Genomic DNA, 18,627 nt, shown 5'->3' with positions numbered 1-18,627 from the left:
GAAAGTCTCTTGAGCAAACTCAACGGCATTTAAAAAAGGAAGACTTATAATTTAAAATACCACGTCTACTTTTTTATGAAGAGCAAATCTTCGTAGCTACATAACCTCAAAAATGAGCAAAAACAGCGTTTTTTGCACTTTTAGGTTAGGATATCTCAAAGTCCTGACGTGATAGAGCAATTTAAACCCCGGATTCGGATTCTACGCAAAAAATTACTTCGAAAATGACACTACACTTTTATAGAACATTCCGAACCCATTTTTTTGCAGACCTGTGTAATCGAATATTTGCTTAAATTTAATCTAAAAAATCTTAGTTTTTCCTATTTCCCACTATTTATAGCACACTCTAGACTTCATAATCCGCATAAGCTGTTCAACTATGACCCAAATGCAAAGTTCAAAAGCGGTTAGAGATAGAAAATTAATAAAAATAATTTTGCTTGATATTTTTCTGATTGGTTGTTTTCATTTTATTCAACGAGGCATAGCAACGATAATAATAAAAACTTATTTTCTATGAAATTATTGTTTGTAATTCTTTTATATACATATCCTAAATCCCTCAAAACTACTCTTACGCGAGCGGGGCCGCGGGTTAGAGCTAGTTTTTTCTAAAATTCAATGGCATTTTGAATATGACAATGCCACTTGAATATTGTTACAATATAAAATGATATTTATTTAAATTATTGATGACGAGTCAGAAACGATCTCAGTCTTATTGATATGTTAAGCGAAATATTTAACTCATTCGACCTTAACAATGTCTGAGAGCAATTTTGCATGTGTACAGGGTTACACGCACCGTTGTTTTTGTTTTGGGTTTGATGACCCGTAATGATAACAGTAGTTATTTTGTCTGCAGAAAGTGGCAGATTAAGTAAAGTATTTTTTAAATATTTGCAGGAATAGTATTCATAGGAACAATTTATTTTTCAGAACTCAACAAGACTTTTTGACTGAGGATTTTTTTAAATAATTGTAAAAGTAAATATAAATGTAAAAATGAAGTAGTTTTCATCAAAATCAAAGAAATATTGCTTCAACAAAAGTTTATGTCACCATTGCCCAAATTTGCATACAAGTAACTCTCCATCCAATTGATCAAAAAAATGATGTTAAAAAAAACAGAAATTCGTGAGGAAAGGTTTAAGGAGCAAAACTCTACTCTGAGACATTTTATTAGTAGTTATGCAAAGTTTTCGTTTATTAGGATTTTTTATATTTAGTTCTCCTGAAATAAAAGGAAGCCAACTCGAATGTTATGAATTTCAGACGTTGATTAGTGAACAATCAATTATTAAGCCGGCCAGAAAATGTCACATTTTGTCAAGGCCTTTTACATAATAAATGAAAAGCTCTATAGTACATTTGACTTGAAAAGACTATTGAGATAGTTACTGATTGAGTGGTTGAGTGATTCATTAATGAGCGCAAGGTTTCCCAATCTTTTGAGCGGCTCAGTATGGATAATGGAAAAAAACGTTCTCTAAATATTATAGTTTGAATTTGTTAAAGTTATTTAGAACTAGAATTTTATGAAGCTCCTTTTAATACCACGAATTTTAAATTTAATTATTGAATACCTTACATTAAATTAATCAAATTCGAATTAGCGCAAGTATACTCAAAGTAAATGAATTAAAACAGGGATAGAAGTTTGTCTCCAGCTGCAGTAAAGGAGCTGCTTAGGTTATGCGCAATACTGTAAGTGGAGGGTAGTTGGGAGTTAAAAATGTTAATTTTTTTCTTTGCTAGTAAAATGTACGTAATATTTATTAAATAGGCTGAGTGCGTACAATATTTCATTATTGTTATTACGGCCATTATTTGGTCAAATGTTAGGAAGAGTAAAGGGAGTATTAAAGCACTTATATATGGTCGTTATTTTAATTTAATTCAGATGGTGGAAAAGCGCTAACATTATAGCCATGTGTGGCACTTAGCGTACTAGGCATGCTCTAATAAAAAAGGAAGATATTGTATCACGATGTAGCGGTTGTCAGCAACTCATGCATATTACAACTGTAATGTTTGAATCTACTGTAGTCGAGAAATAAATGATAGTAGAAGTAACCAGTTAACAAGAAAATATTTATTTATTATTAAATGCTTATGGAGTACTAGCTGCTAGGGTCTTCCACTTAAACACGTTAATATGTATGCCTTTTAGGGTACATCCTACACATAAATATCAACTTTGTTTTCAAGCAAATTATTGTATATGCAGACAAAGTTTGCTGAATTCATATTTAAATTGTATTCTTTTGTATTCTTTTTATTTATGTAGGTTAGGTTAGCCAGGTTGCTTGTCTAAGACAAGGCACTCGGTGGCCCTAAGGCCCATTGTGATACCTGAATTTGATTTCCATCTGCTAACTAAGTGTTTGAAGCACTTAGATTTTTTTAAGAAGGGAACTAGTCCCTTCAATTAGACATTGTGCAAATTTCCCAGGTTTTCAAAGAAATAATCGCCAAGATACACACACAGTTTCTTTAAAGAGCATGACATTCAGAGAGGAGGTGTTGTACCCACTCAATTTCTTTTTCATCTCCACAGCTTCTGCAGAAATCACATCAGGTGTAGCTCACTCATTATACTGGCTAGGGTGTCAATAGCCCAGTGACCCGTTATAACACTTACATTAACAACATAACAAGCAGACATTTTTTCTTTTTAAGATTCGGTTTCGCCAGAGCGTTTTGCAGACACTGCAGTTAGTAGTCAGATACCACTTTCTATTGGCTTGCGCGATTACTCTCAAGTCAATCGCAGTATATAGTTCGTTTGAGGAATGCTTGCACTCCAGAGTGACCGAAAACCTAACAAAATGTGCAGTGTTGCTGTATTCATGTACAATTAAATATATTATTTTGAAAGTATTGGTATATTTGTCAATTTTACCGTCATTTTGAATTATTTGACTTCAATGCATCTACGTACGAGTATCCATATGTATGTATGCGCAATTTATATGGATATCTGCTTATACAGGATGGAAACGTTAAATTAGCTTGAAAATAAAACATTTTCTCACCGCTACTATACCGTTTATTATGGCATTTACAATATTTTTTAATGGCGGCAGCATATATTTTAAATTTAATTTTGCCGGCTGTTGCCTGTGGCTAACACTACTGCCATTTATTAGTTGGATAATGCCGAACCCTTCCACCACAAACTCGTACCGCTGAGTATTCATATCCGTTTCATTCGGCTTTCAGGCATAATAAAATCATTTGCTTTACCATTCATGCACATACATATGTATGTATGCATAATAATGTATGAGTGTGCGTACGCAACTCCTATAAATATATTACTGCAGTGGCGGTGCAACTTTAGTTATACTCAGATGACGGGGTTTACGGCAACTATAATACAGTTACTTCCGTTAGTTAAGTTTTGTCAAATTCAAACGCTGTAAAGCGCGCTACAAAATTTGGCACTTTATTTAGCTATGTACATGCATGCTTGCTGTATTCTCCATACAATCAAATGATTATCGAGAATTTGGTAGCTGCCATCTTAAATGGAAACTTTTAAGAAATTCAGGAAAAATGCGAAATTTATTTTAAAAATGAGATAAATCTAGGCCTCACGTGAATTGGCCATTACAGTGTGAACAGTTTATAGCTCGATTTACAGAATTTATATACCAAACGCGGTTATAGAGCCCTTAAAATATGCAGCAACATCTCTTTGGCTTCAAGTTTCATGAAATTGACTCTCACAATATCCTATGGATATGTAACGATCTTTCAGTAATAAAATTTGTCCGTTCTGACATTACTGATGATTAACATTGCACCTTAACGCTGTGTTGAAAATATTTGCAACGTTACAGCGAGAATAGTTGTGGAGATTTTTAAATTGGATAAACTGTCTGAAATTGGGCATTCGTACTTAATTAAACTGATCTATCAGTCAAAGGCTGACCCTAAGACTATTTTCAAACATACCAATTAGCTGAGGCAATTAAGATTTAAATTGAGTTTGGTGTTCCCACACATAAAATTTAGCTGACACAATTAGTATTTACCGGTGGAAAAAAAATTGTACCGGTCGCTTTTGTTTGTGAAAAAATGAGGAAAAGGAAAAAGACCCTAGTTTTAGCACGAATTGTATGGATTTATAATAGATATTTTGTATTTAACAGCCTGGTTTATCTCAGAAAAGAAGGATAACTTGCTATTTTGTGAAATTTAAGGAGGCAGCAGCTATTGCACCTTCGAGCATTAGAACAAAATGCAACTCTAAGGCCATTGTGAAAGCTAGTAAATTAAATTAAGATAAATTTTGCTCCAATCAATCACGTGTTCTTTCATATAGAATATACAATCTATTATGTAAAGGCTTAGTTACAGCAGCGTTCTTCTGCAACCCACAGAGCTCCTGCACTCCCTCTTGCCAATTAGATGTCCTAAATTCAGTAGTTTTCGCGAAGCGTTGTAGGATGAGAAAAAAAAACAATTAGCCAAATGAAGTTTTGGGGATAGTTTAATATATATTTGAACTAAAAAAAAACAAATTTGTGCAATCTCCAACAATATATTGTAAGCCGAGTTATCAATAGATTCCCAGAGCGCCTTGCCACTGAAGTATCCAACTTCTGTACAAGATACAACTTGCAATTTTCATCTGAAAACAAACAAAAAAACAGATTATTAATTTTGAAGTAATTATCTTCGATGTGAACTAAGAAAATTGGGAGAAACACGTAAAATTCGAATTTTTGGGGAAGGTAGAAAAAAAAGTGGTTTTTCAGGGAAAAAAAAACTCTTCAACTGGGTATAAAAGTCGCTTAAAAAAAGTTTTTGGATGTTTTTTTAAATTCACATAGAAGAGAAAACAATACTGAAGATAACGCATTTTGAATGAAATGGATAGCTCGTTTAGTTTTTTTGCAATCGTGTACATAAATTAGGTAAAATCGTGAAAATGAAAAGCCGAGAAAACGCGCTTCAAACTACAACAATAAGCGCACGGTTGCTCGACGCCGCACTACGCTCGGCTCTGTAGCTCTGCAAATACTTGGAATTTAACTCTGAAAATTTGTGTCTCATGTTCTTGAATATCTAAGCTATTGATTTCAGGAAAAAAAAAAATCGATTTTTTTGACCTTTTAATTGGCCCGCCGGCCATAAGGCAAGCACAGCGACTTCCCTCCGCTCACTCCAGCACTGCTTTTTCCTTTTGAGTATTGGTTTTCTAATGAGTACTTATCATTATTAAGGGAAATTTATTATAAAAACATATTTTTATTCAAAATTCGTTGTTTTGTTTTTCTCTATTTGATTTTAATATAATTCCTTCGTTGTGCTGTAATTTAACTTTCTTATTGAATAGCGTCTATTGGACAGACTACACAGGATTGCATCTAATATCAATTTATTACCAACTAGCTGTACCCGGCGCACGTTGCTACGCCAAAATTTAAGAAAAATAACTTTAAAGAAAAATCAATACACAAATATTCAATTCATTCTAAACCATTTTAATGATTTTGTTTGATTCGAAAAAATTGTGAAATTACAAAGTTTAGTTTCAATTCGATGTTTATTGAAGGGCTGTGGGATACACAATATTTCTTGTTTTTCCATCTGATGAGTAGACGAATAAATCAAAAGGTTTTTCGACAAGTGAGCAAGCCACATAGAGCTGTCCATGTGAGATGCATGGATTCTCCAAATTTAATTCACACACTTGTAACGATTGTCCTTGTGCTTTGTTAATAGTCATTGCGAAAGCGAGTTACACCGGTAACTGTAAACGTTTGAATTCGAATGGCATATCTGTCGGGATCATTGGGATACGTGGCAACAGTACGTCTTCACCTTTGCATTTTCCAGTCAAAATTGTTGCCTCGATAACCTTGTTAATAATTTTCTTGACTGAGAGTCTGGTTCCGTTGCAAAGTCGTGGTGGATTTATGTTTCGAGGAAGAATGATGGGTACGCCAATTTTCAATATAAGAATGTGCGGCGGTATGCCTGGCAAATCAAGCGAATTCAAGAATTCAGTGGGATCTATGAACATGTTTGACAACCGGTTGAACGGGGCAGAAGTTGCTACTCTGCAGCGCCAACTGGTGGCGAGTGGCATCAATGAGCATATTCTACTAACCTTCTTCATGGAAAAATACATATATATACCAATTTTTATAATAATCGGTCCAGTAGTTTTTGAGTTCATCGATGACATACAGATAAACATTCATTTTTATATATAAAGATTATTCTATACATAATTGAAGATTAATAATTTGAGATTATGTATGGTAAATTGTGTTACAATTAAAGCTTAAGTTCCCGTAAAGCAAAGTGGTTTCTTTAAATTCTATTCGATAAGCCATTGCTAAGTCTATCAAATTGGTGTTAATTATTTTTTTGTTAGATCCCCTTTTTCACCAACCAGACAGTACTGACCTCGCTCAACTATATAAACATATGTATATATTTATTCAAATATAATATGTGGCTGCGGTTGTAATACTCGAACACATGGGAATAATGCGGTACAAGCTTGGCAGTGCGTGCTAGTGCGTAAGCGGTTGTGAAAATGTAATTTGGATACTGCATTCAAAATGTGGTAGTTCTGTTTATCGTTTATTTTCCGTAATTTTTTGGTGAATGGTTGAGGAAAAAGAAGGGGGCTAGAAGAGAATTGTCTGGTTGCTCGGAAATTTGAATAAATAAAATTTTAAATGTCCTCATATCTGCATACAAAGGGTAGCCTCATTCTGAATACATTTATGCATGTATGGGTGCCGGTACGACTTTAGAAAAATACTGACTTGTTAAGTATCTTTTATTCCGTACTTTGTTAAGCTACTTAAATCATTGACCTCATCCAAATAATGCTAGTATTCAGAATTTCCAACTAATATAAGCATAAAAAGTAAAAGACTTTAAAATGGTGAAACATGAATATGTATTTCAGACTTACATACTAGTTAGGTTGGCAAAACAGTCTCCTAACTAGTTCCTCCCCGTGGGCGCCGACTAGGCAATTGGCACCACTGTCTGCATTGCATGAGGTTAGGTTTAACCAGTCCTACCTGATTGCTATATAAAAGGTGATTTTTAGCTAAGATCGACCTTTCCTTCCTCTCCGCGGTGACTAACTTTATATGTTATCCCAAGAGGTGGTCGGGGGGTCACAAAGATCATTGCTAATGAGGGTCCTGGCGGCTATGAATAAAACGCTATGGGCTCGTGATCTCTGAAATAAAAACTGATATGGAGGTAGAGAAGGGAAAAACACGGGTTAGGATATTAACCCAAACGTCGGTGAGAGAAGAGGCTGCTACTACCGGCGGGAATAGTAAAGACATTAGCTGTGTCGCCAGCGGCCACACCTCTACTATAATGGGAGCAGATTAGAGTGGTTGTATTGCTACCGCCAACACAAATATACATACGAATACCAAAATCGCTATGCAGCTTGCGAGTGCCATCGTTCAAGTAGATTCGAACCTGGAAAGCACAGCTAGTTTAAATACCGCCGAATAAGACGCTTTACTTTGCTCTGCGGTAAGCTCGAAGGTGCCATTTCAGACAATACGAATGAACCTAGAGTAAAGCTAAGTAAGGAGGAGTTGAAAGCTAAGTCGCGATTCAAATCAGCGGTCAAGATCTGCGACCGACTTGATGGCATGGCCAATCTGACGCAAGCAGTAGCGGAAAGACTGGCATAAGCTAGGGAGGAAGTAGAAAAGTGCTGGATGTGCCGTATCGAACCCAAGTTCGCCAATAAGGTAGAGGAGCAGATAGCCGTAAAGAAGCAGCAATCTACAGAAAGCGAAGGGAAGATGCCCAACACGAAAAGGAAGTGTAAGCGGTCGCTGTAACCCCAATCGCGGAGCACTCAATAAGAGACGGTGAAAAGCCATCAACATCTAAAGCAGCGGCGGCAGTCAGAGGTAGCCAAGAAGCACTTGACCGTGGTGCTTACTGATCGGAGTAACCCGTTAGAACAGATACCGCAGTAGTAATGGAAGGTAGTAGAGATGAAACTATTGGAGGCTCTGTTCTATATTTGATGGAGCAGGTTGGTTCAGCGGCGCCAAGGTAATAAAATGTAAAGACGATCCCACACTCATATGAGTTAATGAAGCGGTGAAAAAACTTCTAGGCTTATGGGAAGGGGCATTTCTTGAAATCGTAGATCGGAGTTGCATACCACCGAAACCATGCACGGTAAATCCTGAGTTTACTTAGATTCGCAAAAGACGCAGTCGTAGTACAAGATGTCTACTACTCCATCACCAATAGGTCTATGTGATGGCTTTCAGCCAGCCAGGTCAACCTAACCTAACCTACATACTAGTTATACAACAAAAAGCTATGGTAGATTTGTCTAGGTGGCATTGGAGTTCCTATCTACATTCACTACTAGAAAACATGCGTTAATTTTCTTTTAAGTTCAAGTTAAAACTAAAAAGATATTAATTATTCTTGAGCGAAGCATCTATTGCGCTAGTACTCAGGTAAGCCTCAGTCTTTTAAATAAGACCCTTATAACTTAAGGAAGTGCTGCTGTTACTGCAATACATTTGCAATATTTGGGTGTGTATGAATTCGTTGTCCTAACTTCGGTACAAATTTAGCAAAGATAAACTTAGTAGTTTAAAGTTTTTTTACTATTATATTATTTTAACAAGGTGAGTTTAGACTTAAAAGATTTGCTTGCTGATTGAAGCAATCACAAACCTTCTCATTTGTATGCTGAAAGTCTGCAAGTTCATCGCGTAAGGTTTGGTTGATCAGTTGGTGAATAATTAATCAACTCTCGGTTGCGCCTTCGCTGGAATATATGGTGTGCTTTCGGTAAAATCAACTTTCGGTAAGTGCAATACCTCGGTTAATGCAACACTCACATGTGTATCATTAGTGAATCAGTAATTAAAACTTTTCTAAAATTGTGCATCAATAACACAAATTTCCATTTATACTTTCTTATTTCGCTTAATTTTATTTTGGTAAGACTAGGATTGGATTGGTAGTTATTTTAATCTCAGAAAACATTCCCTCGTAGATGACATTCCCAGTAGTTGCTTTAGTTTTATTCCAGACATTACCAAGCTGTCTATAAAGTAGATGGCTGAGGTTTTCACTAAATTGAGTGAAAGTGCTTCAGTCAAAGTGTACAAAATCAATTATAAGCAGAATCCGAAAAAAGAAGTAGCTGTACAAGTTTGTATCGGAATGTGAATCGGACCAGGAAAGCGCGTCATTCTGAAAACTTGCCTCCCACTTTAACTCTACAAAAGCTTAAAGATTCGGCCGCGGACAAAAAAGTATCGGACAAGAAAATCCAAGGGAACATATTCGAATTTTTGAAAAGAAATTAACCAAAATATATTTGCATTCATTTCGATTCTATGTGTATGTATGTGTATATAAGTCAGTTTTAAGTGAATTAAAGAATTATTCTGGATTTCTGCGCTCAATATTGCTTTGCTTTTAAAACTTTTATTTTCAGACTAATTTCCCATTTTAGCATACATTTTTTTATGACTTGGTTTTAACAATACCACAATTAATGCCCCCATCCGAATTTTTGCAGATGGCTTTTATCAAGGGCATACTGTATGCACTTACAAACGATCCTCTCTAGTATACAAGAGATTAGTCAACACTATCTTGCTAACGGTGGTCTTAAGAATATTCTTATATCGTCATCAATGCTAGGCTGTTTTAGCATGGGATTGACGGTGATCGGTAATGACCTCAATAAGTTTATCCTAAAAAGTGACGTTCTCTATCTGATAGTTAACCAGAAAACATTTCGCTTTCTTCGCAGAGTATATGTACATATCATCTCTTTAATATCGTATTCGTCTCCGGATAATATTTGTTATTCAAAACAAACCCAATTAAGATACAATTTCGCTGTGAAGTCCACATAGGGAAGAGTAATAATTTGTTCCATGAGTATATATTTATTTTTTAAATAAAAGCTCTTGCAACTCTGCTCACCACGCTCCACTACTTCGTCACGTTATTCGGACCCTTTGCCGTCAGTCTGTTTTTTTATATCCAAGCTCATTTATGTATCCGCCATTCAGTGAACATTTAATGACCCCGTGAAATCAAACTGCAAAACGATGCCAACAACAGCAGCAATTACAACGGACCAATGTAAGAGATAATATACATACATACATATAAAGAAGAGTAGAGTGCATCCATTGTCATAAATGGCTGAATGACCATGGGGCTTAGAATACGTACGAGTAGCTAGGCTGCAATAATGTATGAATATACCAATATATCTGGATTTACATGCATATGTACTCGTGCACTTGCATATGCATACACTGTGCAGGTCACATCTTGCGAGTTCGCCGTTTACTGTTGGCAGGAATGTGGCGGCAACACCAAAAGGACATTTAATATATTATTTATTGCTTAGTGCAATACAACGACCTGGTAATGCAAGACTTATACTTGGTAGTTCACTGCTACTCACACACCAAAAGGTGTATGAAAGCAAATGAAATCAGAGCATCCGTTTTATACGGCTTTCAAACAGTTTATTTTCTACAAATACAAACACCTTTAGTAAGGGTAACTAAAATTGTACGAATTTCATTAAAATCGACATGTTTTACATATGTATACCTACATTTATTCAATCACTGATTATGTACCTACTCGTGGGTTTTACGCGTGTTTGAATACGACTCAGCGCAACGAATAAAATGCACAAAATAAATATACACACAATGTGCGCTTATTTGTACTATGCAATTCATATTAATGCGATTTGGTTATTTATGGAGCTTAATGGCTAGTGATGGGAAGGTTCGGTTATGATTTAATGGTTAAGTATACGCCATGAAGGCATATTTGTGTATTTTTGTATGTACATATTTATGGTTCATGGTGTTAGGAATCTGCAGTGAGTGCGAAAGTGCTTTCTTATATTTTTGGTAAACTGGTAAATTATTTTACACACGTACTGAACCCATCGTAGTACGACTTTCGTAGATTCTACCCCAAAATGCATCCTAAGTTCGAACTGCTGCGTTGGAAGTTTGAAAATCGTACAGTGGTATCCCGACGTGTTTTTTTGTCAGAAAAAAATTTCAAATAAAATCAAGGCAATAACCACTTTAAGAAGTAAAATGTTAGTATCAAATTTAATGCTTTTTGTTAAGAAATACGCGTATATGGGAATTTCCAAACCACTTTTCAACGAAGTCAGTTTATGAATTCCATTAATTGACGGCGACTTCGCAGCGCTTGAGTTATCCTCGTTTAGCTATCTATCCTTATCATAATCTGTAATTTGAAGCTTGTAAATTTACGAATACATAGTTTAGCAAACAAGAATTTTCCTCAAAAAGTATGATGAAGGTTTTCCGCTGCATTTGAAGTACTCTTAAATTTTGCTGCCTTTCTTTATTATTTAAGGTAATGCAAAGTTTGGTTTGTTTACTTTATACCCACATTTTTTATTTGAGTTTGGGAACACTAAACTACTTGTCGTAGGGCAAGGCTGTATTTGTACCTTTTTTACGATAGTCCAAGTGATAAATTCATTTGTAAAAATATCCAATTAACAAAGCTGTTGGATCTTTTCTCATTTTCCTTTACAATTCTAATCAGTACTAATTGGCTATATAGTCGAATTAACCAGATTCATTCATGTGACAAGACTGCTTGAACAGATGGTTCTCAAGATCAGAGTGAACAGAATAGCTAAGTCAAAATTAATTATATATATTTATATATATGTATATATATATTTAGCTTTAAGTCAAAATTAATATATATATAGTGGCGATTACGCTCTCTTTATGTGATTGGCCGAACTCCTCCTCGGTTTTGTGGTATGCGTCTTGATGTTGTTTCATAAATGGAGAGACCTACAGCTTTAAGCCAACTCCGAACGGCAAATATTTTTGGTAAAGAGGTTTTTATGGCAGAAATACACTCGAAGATTTGCCGTTGCCTGCCGAGGGACCAACGCTATTCATTTTGGTGTTTCGTGTACGGATATTAGAACCTACGCACTTCCGAATGGTGGTCACGCACCAATCCATTCGACTATAGCGGCCGCTGCGGCATCAAAATTATTTATTTAATGTTATTTTGTAGTTACCGAAAAAAAGATTCAGATGTCTAGCAGGGTCTTTACTTATGTAATGGACTACTTTTTGTTTAGGTCTTATGATGTAAAGTTCTATAGGAAAAAAACGAAAAGAATTTATATTTTAACAGCATATAACTGTGTGATTCTTAGTCTTAGACCATTTATCCATTACCATCTAGATAATTGGTATTGTTTTAGTATTTACTCTAAAATCACCAACATGATAGCAAGCATCCATCAGCGTAAAAGTGGCTATGGAAATATTTCAATTGTTGGCACGCATTGTTTGCATTCAACTTCATTAAATATTTTTATTGATTTCAAATTCTTCAATGGCTTTGGATTAATTTCGTTGCAAAAATACAAATATTGACTACAGACACATTAAAATATTGCACATCAAAGTATGTATGTGCAAAATTATTAATTTATTATTAATTATGTTTATTAATTTTCTATCTCAAACCGTTTTTGAACTTCGCATTTGAGTGTGCTATAAATAGTGGGAAAGAGGAAAAACTAAAATTTTTTAGATTAAATTTAAGCAAATATTCGATTATTAGTGACGAATGAGAGTGGTAGCGCGGCCTGGGGGCTGTGGGAAGAGAGTTCCATCATAAAAACATGCCTATAACCTGCATTGGGTGAAAATATGAATGTACAAAAATTTTTACGTCGTTTGGTGTTGTCGTTTCGTAGTGATGCGCGGACAACGTACATACATTCACCTTTATAGTATAGATATACAATTATGGAAATATTCGTAAAGGTAAACTCCCATCCCAAACACGGGGAGAGTTTTGGAAACCCCGATTTGGCGATATACTGCCATACTGGGTTATCGGGACAGTCGACCTTGGGTACTTAAGGACTTCATTATATAGGTCACTTCTGATTACATTGGTTATATGAATCAAACCTTAACCCTTTTCGAGATATTTGATTTTAAAAATTACTTCAAACAAAATTTTTTTTGCTGTCATCAATAAAATCTGAACCAAACCCTGCCAGTTTAAAATAGCTGATTCATAAAGTTTTGAATTTACGATTTTTACTAAGTGTTCGAAACTTCTCTGCAAATTATTTTACGAGTGGCCTATGATTTTTAGCTATCTAAAAAGGTATAATACTTAAATTTAAGAAGTAACCCATAGTGGATAGCGGACTCAACTTGTGGAGGGTAAAATTTATTAACAGGGAGAAAAGTTAAAAAATGCGTGAAAAATAGAAATGTCCTTAGGAATCCAGGGCGATCCCGTAATGTCAAGTGATCCATTTTATATAAGTATTTTGCAATTTTTTTCGGACTCAGTATTTATAAGCGAAAATCTCCATAACAATCTTGTCAAATTTTAATTAGAAACCAAGTGTTTGATCAGGAGTTTAGTGTCTAGAGAATATGCGATTAAAAGAGTTAAAGACACATTTATCGACAGCTTGATGTACTCTTGAGATACTTCTGTTTCCTTTTGTTGAATGCACGTAAAGTGTGTATTCCAGGCTAGAAGAGGTGGTGCAAAATAAGATCATATCGATCTCATATCATAGCGATATTATTAGTTTGCGGACTTAAATGTAGAACGGGTTTTCTAACACTGATAGTTCGATTTTAGATTATTTGAAAAGAAACGTTAATGAATATATATAACTGTACTTACTAATGAATACATATAACTTACCAATACGTCTCATAAAAAATATCTGCCGTTCGGAGTCGGCTTAAAACTGTAGGTCCTTCCACTTGTGGAACAACATAAGACACACACCACAAATAGAAAGAGGAGTTCAGCCAAACACCTAAGAGAAGTGTAATTATTTTTTTCTTTTATGTCTAGCTCTTTCACTGAAAATATGCTTTGTCCCACGGCAATGTTGAAATAATGTTCACGGGTTTTAATTATTTAAATATAAATCAGTAGCAAAGTTGCTGTCAATAAAAAATGCCAGAATTTTAATTCCATTAGAGCTTACACTAGCAATACAAATATCAAATAATTTAAAAAAGAATTATCTTCTATCATTATTCAATAAATACTCGTATACATACATATGAGTACACACATACATATGTACTGTATATGAAAATTTCGGAACCATCCGAATGTAGCGTTGCTTAGATTTGTAGTTATTAAATGGTTTCGTGTTTTCTTGTTGCTCAACTTTTGATGAATAATAAATTGAAACTGTCAATATTTTTAATGTGAAATGTCTGTCACACAGCAGCACTGAAGACATGCATATATTTGTACATACATGTACATGTGTATGTGCATATTTCATAGGCAAACAGAGGATTCGGAAAGGAGAGTGTGGCCCTGTTCCTGCCAAGTGTGTATGCATTAGTATTTAAAAATTTTCCTTCTTTCCTCGGAAAAATGTAGCCTGCTCACATGACCACATTACTTTATATTATCATAAGGAGCTGCTATAAAATTTGCAATTATCTGAGAAAGGAACAACTAAAATGATACCCAATTTAATAGACGAAATTGATGAAGTTTTGTAGCTAATTTTCATAGAAAACTGTTTTTAGAATCAGATAAGCTGTTAAAGTAAGCAAAACCTTATAAAAATACCTATGAGTCTCTATAGATCACGCGGGGGTGTATGAGCCAAACGTTAGGCAACTGAAATCCGTGGTGGCAAAGAGTTATAATATATCAAAATACATAATAAGTGAATTTAGCAAACATCGCGAAACATACCGAACATGCGGCTCAAAAAGTATTCTTTTCGTTCACTGAGGGACATTTTAAGTTACAAAGGAAAACCAACTAAGTTAATATTTACAGAAACGAGAAAAATTATTATTGAGTGGTAAAACTATCTCAGAGGCTTTGTGAATTAGAAAAATTATCCCTTTTGGATCGACATTAGTCTAGAGCTTATTAATATTTATATTTTTCAAAAATATATTGCAAAAAAAAAAATATTTTGTGGAAAATTAGGACTCAATGTGCCTCAAATTAAATTTTTAAATGTATTTACATAGCATGCGCGTTTTTTATTATTTAACAAAAACTATCGCTGTGCGAATTCTTTAAGAAAGGAATGATAGCAATCGTAGGAATAAATTTAATTGAAATCGCAATGCAGCACACATCCGTACATACATAATTGGCGCGTATACCTTTTTTGGGTGTTTGGCCGAGCTCCTCCTCCTATTTGTGGTGTGTGTCTTGATGTTGTTCCACAAATGGAGGGACCTACAGTTTTAAGGCGATACCGAACGGCAGATATTTTTATGAGGAGCTTTTTCATGGCAGAATGCAGCACTGGCGAAGTTTAAATTTGGTGACAATTACAGTAATACTTAGACTGATTAAATATTTGCAAGAGTTTTGAACATACTTTCGAAGCTTATGGTTATAAATACGCATTTTTGGATGTTGGCATAGGTCAGACAAAGCACGTAACGTTATTCGCGCAAAGCTAGTATGCAGTGATTCAAATAAGGAATTTCAATTCAGCGCCTTATTTGGGAAAGTTCTCCGGCGTTTGCCAAGTGGGGGTAGCTTGACGTTGAGTATTGAAGTTCCCTAGAATGTGTATCTGTGTAAGTGAGCAGTAATGTAATGCAGAAACGGCATTCCAAAAAGCTATCAAATCCATATGTAGTAATCTTTGCATATACGCAGTATGTGTAAGTGTAACACACTTATGTAAGCATATAATATATATATATATATATATATAATAGGCGCTCACACCCAGTATTTGGATGTTGGGCCGAGCTCTTCCTCCTATTTATAGCGTGCGTCTTAATATTGTTCCTCAAGATATTTTTTATGAGACGCTTTTTCATGGGTGAAATACTTTCAGAGGTTTGCTATTGCTGTCGAGGGGCGACCGCTATTAGAAAAAACGTTTCCTTCATTTTGGTGTTTCGCCTACGTTCTCTCCTAATTCCGAATGGTAGTCACACACCAACTCATTCGACTACGGCGGCCGTAAAGGTAAAGTACGGTACACTAGACAGGGCTAGTATACTGGGGCGGCAGCCCTTGGTCGGGAAAGAAAACCCGAGTCATTCCGGTAACGTAGAACCGGCTGCCATGGGAATGTAGTCCCCAATACAACACCTACACGATGAGGCTAACATGCTCCCGGTTAAGGAGCACAACAAAATGCTCGGCAAGCAGTTTCTGCTAGGGTGTCACCGCAGGCCTCACCCATGCAGACACCTGCTCGAGCCCGAGCCACCTCCTAGGCACATCAGGAGACACTTCCTCAACTACGTGGACGAGATCCTGGACAAAACAGACAGACCACTCCAGGATCAGACAGTATACAGACAGACCATTAACGACATCCATCGGGAGACCCTTACCACCTTCCCGACCCCCGAATGCCGTTATCGGAGTCCAACCGCCACCTATCGCAGATGAAGAGCTCCAGCTTCCCCGAGAGTCCCGCGTAATCCTGGCACAATTACGTTCTGGATACTGTAGCAGGTTAAACTCCTTCCTATCCAGAATCGACCCCGACATACTAAACATATGTCCAGCATGTGAAGGCACCCCGCACGAAACTAACCACCTTTTCACATGCCCCAACAAACCCACTCATCTAACACCCATCTCCCTCTGGACCCCACCCGTCGAAACAGCCAGTTTCCTGGGCCTACCGTTAGATGAGCTAGACGAAGACGACCGGTAATTTACATAACACTGACAGGGCAAAGATACTGCTACAACAACAACAACGACTACGGCGGCCGCGTAGGTACATACATTTGCATATTTCAGAATATTGAATCCAATACAGTAGCAAATAATGTGTGTATATTTGAATGTATCACTTCCCATACGAAAAATAAGGCAAATTCTCATGGGCATCGATATCGCTTCCCAAAAATTATATTTTTGCATGAGACGCATTTTCATCTCGACAAACGCGTTAAAAAGAAAAACCTATGCCAATGCTCTCTGATCGAGTGAGTTTTGAAGCACATTTTTTTTTTAATTATGATTTTTTCTGGCAGTACATTGAAGAATTTAGATTTCAACAGAAAAATCGTATAACAAACGATATTTGGCGCCAATAACCATTCTAGCGAGGTGAGGTGGCCGCCATGGAGTTGCCTCCCTCACACAGATGTTTTGAAGGGCTGTTAAAGATCACTGTTATGCCGACAATTGAAAATACAATACGATTCAGGTAGGAAAAGCAATGGTACATTTGGCTTTGACTCTTCTGAAGTAAATCCTCTCTAGCAATGAAATTCGTGGCCTGGAAGTAATAAAATACTTAATTTCGTCATGAAGTTTGACAGTTAGTAGATACTTTTACAAAAATGTTGGCAAAACTGTATGTGCTTTTCTCTTTTTATGACAGTTTCTGTTAATTTGTGACAGTGGTATGTGAATAATTTGTGAAGAGGATTCAATAGTGATAAATTCATTTAATTAACATTATTTTTAATTATTTCGAAAATTATTGAGAATTTTAGGACTTTGATTTTAGGTAAAACAATTAAATTAAAAACACAGGCTGACATTTAATAAAGTTAAATTTCACAACTAATTGGGTGATTTTCTTTTTCTAATAAATCAAAATCTTTGAACTATATTGAAACGTGTCTTTCTAATGGAAGCCTGACCGGCAAAATTCAAAATTATATTTCCGTTATAAATGTAAATGCCGCTAAATAGGCGTATGTTATATTTACAAAATGAAAAACGATCAGAAGCAGTGTTCTTATGCGAAGACCTTAAAGGTCTAAAAATGTCAAGTTCATCTGCAGCAAAATATATTTGAAGAAGTCATAAATAAGTGGGTGCAATGATATACCGAAGTTAAAAACGTTCACGATTCCCCGGACCAGGCTAAACAAAAAATACCTCTCCAAAACAGGATCAGATAATTGATTTGTTTGTGGCAAAGTCGAACTTATCGTTACACGAAGCTGAGCAGTTTTAAGAAAAAGCGATGTTAGTGTGTCCAAAGTTACGATCCGAGGACTTTTACGTGCGGAATACCTCAAATTCCGGATTATATTAAAAAACCGCTGATCTCTTTATCACATACTGAAAAAAGACCTGTGTGGGTCGGCCCTGCTGCACTGCTGATGATCGACAACTTCGACGAAGTGTCAGGCATCCAGTTGGTTATTCATTTGTGCTTACCGGCAATTTGAATACAGTTTTGATGAATGAAATTTACCAAACAGCATTTTACCATCAGCTGCCAAGAATAACTAGTTGGTAGAACTGTTCAAGCTTTGATTTTACAAGAAGACAATGATTCTTAGCATCGAAGCCGAAGGTGTGCTGTAGAGTGGAAACAGCAAAATGGCAATGAAATGTTGGATTGGCCTTCACAGCCGCCTGATGCCAACCTTATTGAAAATGAAAGAATATACCAAATATGGGCGGTATAATAATTATCAAAGAAAATTCGGCGGATTTGGAGCCAACTACCTACACAACTTGCGCAGAAATTAACATAAGCTGTGACTTGAAGATGTGGAGCCATTATAGGTAATGGTGGTGACTATAGATTATTTTCTAATAGTG

The 18,627-nt window shown here is 35.8% G+C and overlaps 1 long non-coding RNA gene across 1 annotated transcript in view; it reads right to left on the bottom strand.

Annotated features, from left to right (window-relative positions):
* Window positions 1-18,627, bottom strand: part of LOC128868037 (uncharacterized) — a 68,874-nt gene that overhangs the window by 16,141 nt on the left and 34,106 nt on the right. The gene's annotated exons all lie outside the window — the stretch shown is intronic.

The sequence above is a fragment of the Anastrepha ludens genome, chromosome 6 (genome assembly GCF_028408465.1).
Source record: "Anastrepha ludens isolate Willacy chromosome 6, idAnaLude1.1, whole genome shotgun sequence".
NCBI lineage: Eukaryota > Metazoa > Arthropoda > Insecta > Diptera > Tephritidae > Anastrepha > Anastrepha ludens.
The sequence above is the reverse complement of the archived record's forward strand: the minus strand, read 5'-3'. Positions and strand labels throughout refer to the sequence as shown.